The 4,205-nt window shown below is 35.4% G+C and overlaps 1 protein-coding gene across 1 annotated transcript in view; it reads right to left on the bottom strand.

Moving 5' to 3' along the window:
* Window positions 1-4,205, bottom strand: part of DENND4A (DENN/MADD domain containing 4A) — a 139,404-nt gene that overhangs the window by 9,571 nt on the left and 125,628 nt on the right. The window lies entirely within an intron of this gene.

Here is a 4,205-nt window from a genome sequence, read left to right on the forward strand (position 1 = left end):
AAAAAAAAAAAAAAAAAAAAGAATCAGAGCTAGACATGGCAACATGAATGAAAGGAAATGCTATTCAGGCTTCAGCTGGGAAATAGGATATATTTTTAAGTAGTATAGTCATGATAAATTTCCTTTTTTATCAAGTCAACTTTAAATATTTAAGATTCATTTATTTATTCAAAGCCTTTAGTAGACTTCTATACAGCAGAAAGCACACTAGACCATGGGGATAGAAAGCAGAGAAAATAGGCACATATTCCTTCAGGAGTCACAAACCAGAAGAAGAAAAAGATAAGGGCTACAATAGATCTATGATGAAAGAAGGTGCACAAACAGATTTTTGGTTTTACTGCTTAAGTAATCAAGATCAAACAGGTCACATTCGCCTGCCAGTACTATACAGGCATTTTTTGGCACATGCAGCTACCAATATGGCTTCATCTGTCTGGCTATATATGGCTTATTTGGCACTTATGCAAAATGGAATTGATTTCTGCATCAGTTTTAAGTGTAGATTTACTTATATTAGGCTTACTATATAAATTTTAGTTCAATTTCACAGCTCCTATATCAGCTCCAAATGTGTTCTAGATTATGAAATATTCCTAGGTAGAAAATATTAAAAAGTAGTAGTATTGACTTAATTCCTAAAGAGACAGAGACAAGAAAATGATGGTCATTATAAACTTCAAGTGTTCTACGTATTTTTTTTACTTTAAAATACTAGTAAACATTATCATATATACATACAGCTTAAACTCTGGGGATTAATAAAGCATAATATATAACTACATATTTAAACATTTATGTGATTAGAGAATTTTAACACTGTTTTAAGAGTAAGAATTTAAGATTAGGAATCTATTATTCATAGAAATTTAAACCTGGAAATGGTCAACTAATTTTTCTGTCATACTTCTAAAATATGTGTAAATATATGTTGTCAAAATATAGTTCCACATAATCATAATTACCTATTTAGATCAAAATTCCCTTGAACAGAGACAGCAGATGTGTCAAGACCAGAGGCTGATGTTGAAATGCAAGACTGCCTCATCTGACTTGAAATGGAGGATGGAAAGTGGATATTTTCTGTTGATGGGCTTGACTTTAGAAAGTATCTGTAATGTGAATCAAAGGAACTTTTTGAGAAAAGAGATATTATAGGGAACATGATCCTTAAACATGAAGGAAAAAAAATATCATTACCTTCCAGGTCGTCTTAAATCTCTTATTTCTATATTCAGAAAGGGTAAGAAGATATTGCCACAGAATGGGCATGTAGTATTGAGATTTGAATCATCTGCTGTCCAGCCAGCCATGATTTCCTCATCATGGACAAGACAATCACAAGTTCTACACCGAGAGCAACTTGAGATGAGAACCTATGGGAGAAGACAGCACTTTATAAAGAAAGCTGGTTAATTCAGATTATGAATTAAAAACCATTTCAAGTCATAAATCCATTGGAAAGTCAAAACTCAGAAGGATTCAGATGCTATACACAAACACTCGATTACATCAGGGTATTATATACTATAATCGTCTTTGTTTCCGCTAAATCTATTCTAGAATTTTTGCCTGAAAGGGAGGCTTTTTTTGCTTTTAAGTGAGGATTTTTTTCATTACAAATCAGAGTAAAATTTGCTGTGGTTTTATTAATGGAAAAGTAAACTCAATCACTAATTTGTTAATACCCCAAACAGGCATTTGTAATTACATATTACAAATCAGTGTTACTCAAAGCATGGTTGCTAGACCAGTGCTGGTCTACAAACACTTACCGGATTGTGATGAGATAAATAAGAAATTGAGAGGAGGATTTATAAACTTTTTTTTTTTTTTTTTTTTGAGATGGAGTCTCACTCTGTCGCCCAGACTGGAGTGCAGTGACCAGATCTCAGCTCACTGCAAGCTCCGCCTCCCGGGTTTACGCCATTCTGCTGCCTCAGCCTCCCGAGTAGCTGGGACTACAGGCGCCCGCCACCTCGCCCGGCTAGTTTTTTGTTTTTTTTAGTAGAGACGGGGTTTCACCGTGTTAGCCAGGATGGTCTCGATCTCCTGACCTCGTGATCCACCCGTCTCGGCCTCCCAAAGTGCTGGGATTACAGGCTTGAGCCACCGCGCCCGGCCTAAAATATAGAAATTTTCAAAGCCTCCAGAAGCTTTGTAAAGTTAGTGTTCATCATCTATGTTTTGGCTGTATGCAAATTTATTTTCCAGATTTATGCAAATTAACATAAAATAGCAACCATACTCACAAATGTATTTGGAAGCAATTTTTACAGAAAAAAATAGGGAAGTTTTAAAGTGAAAAAGTTTAACTTTTTCATTGTAAGAATGTGGGATATAAACACATTCCCAGCAGAGATCTACATCAAACTTGACACAAAGAATGAAAAACATGGTGGAAGAAATTGACAACATAATGCCAAAACTACTCCCTGTATATTCACCAAAAAAGTATGCTTCCATAGCAAAACTGATTGTGTTATTATGTGAAATAAACACTCAAAGAGAACATTCATGAAAAAAATCCAAATACTAACACTGAAAATTAAAATGCATCTGTAGGTTGATAAAACTTAAAGCAAGCATAGATCTGTCCTAATAGAAATAAATTAGTATGACTTCAATAATCTGAAATACTGGATATCCAAAAGCCAAATTTTAACTTTATTCAGATGCAATTCACATTCTGAAATTTCAGGTGCTACATATTTATTATTTTTTCTTTTTTTTTGAGATGGGAGTCTTGCTCTGTCGCCCAGGCTGGGGCGCAGTGACGCGATCTCAGCTCACTGCAATCTCTGCCTCCCAGGTTTAAGTAATTCTCCTGCCTCAGCCTCCTGAGTAGCTGGAATTACAGGCATGCACCACCATGCCTGGGTAATTTTTGTATTTTTAGTAGAGACGTGGTTTCACCATATTGTCCAGGCTGGCGTTGAACTCCTGACCCCAGGTGATGCACCCATGTTGGCCTCCCAAAGTGCTGGGATTACAGGTGTGAGCCACTGCACCCAGCCTATGTATTTAGCTTCTATTACTCTACCTGGGATCACCAATACTTAAGAAATGTGAACTTTATAAAGCAGTATATGAAGATTCTCTTTTGCACAAAAGTGTACCTCCATTGCATAGTTCTGGAAGATATTTGTATTACTCGCGGTGAAGGAAGATGTCACTTCTGATTTCCCAGGTAAGGCAAACTTCGACAGGGATCCTGTTCATTAGTGAAAAACAAAGAACAGAAACCATTAAAATTAATGAGAAAAGATGTAAGAATCTTTCATTTCCATAAGTTCTCGGATAAAACGTTAACCTATTCTAGTCAAAATATTAAAAGTAATTAGGAAAAACAAAAAATGAACAAGATTTTTTCAAGGCATGAACTTTTGAGCACAAACCTAAGGAAATGTGCTCTAATTCTGCTCATCCCCATATCTGAGGTGTGTTCACTCATCACTGACTTATTAAGCACTCCGTGTACAGAATACAAAGCATTCTAGTCATTAGTAATTACTATTGTGCTGTTTCTATTTTTTCATGTTTAAAATACAGGAAAGTATTTAGTTCCAAGGTCTAAAAAGTATAAAATAGCTCATTTTTATTTCAAATCATGAAAAGACTTAGTGGCAATTCTCTCCTTGTAAGGGTCTTTTAAGAACTAGAATAGCTGAGCATGGTGGCTCATGCCTGTAATTCCAGTGCACTGGGAGGCTAAAGTGGGAGGATTGCTTCAGGCCAGGAATTTGAGACCAGCCTTGGCAACATAGTGAGACCTTGTCCCTACAAAAAATAAAAATAAAGAACTAACTGGAGGTGGTGGTGTGTGCTTATAGTCACAGCTACTTGGGAGATTGAGGTAGGAAGATTGCTTGAGTCCAGAAATTTGAGGTTACGACGAGAGTGTGAGCAGCAGAATGAGATCCTGACTCCAAAAAAAAAAAAAAAAAAAAAAAGGTGAATCTTGCTCTTTGCTCTTAAATACTAGAGAATAATTCCCAATTGTATTCTTAAGAACAATAGGATATTAGTAAATATTAAACAGTAACAATGAAAAAGTAAGGGAAGTTTTGTGGTCAAATCAGTTGTCGACAGTGATTGTATCTTGTCAGTAAAACTGGAGGTAATCTATGTTATATCCTCTCAACACAATTTTTTCTCTGTCATTTCTACATTTTATGAATGAGTTTTTTTTTTTTTTTTTTTTT

The sequence above is a fragment of the Mandrillus leucophaeus genome, unplaced genomic scaffold (genome assembly GCF_000951045.1).
Source record: "Mandrillus leucophaeus isolate KB7577 unplaced genomic scaffold, Mleu.le_1.0 Scaffold12, whole genome shotgun sequence".
NCBI lineage: Eukaryota > Metazoa > Chordata > Mammalia > Primates > Cercopithecidae > Mandrillus > Mandrillus leucophaeus.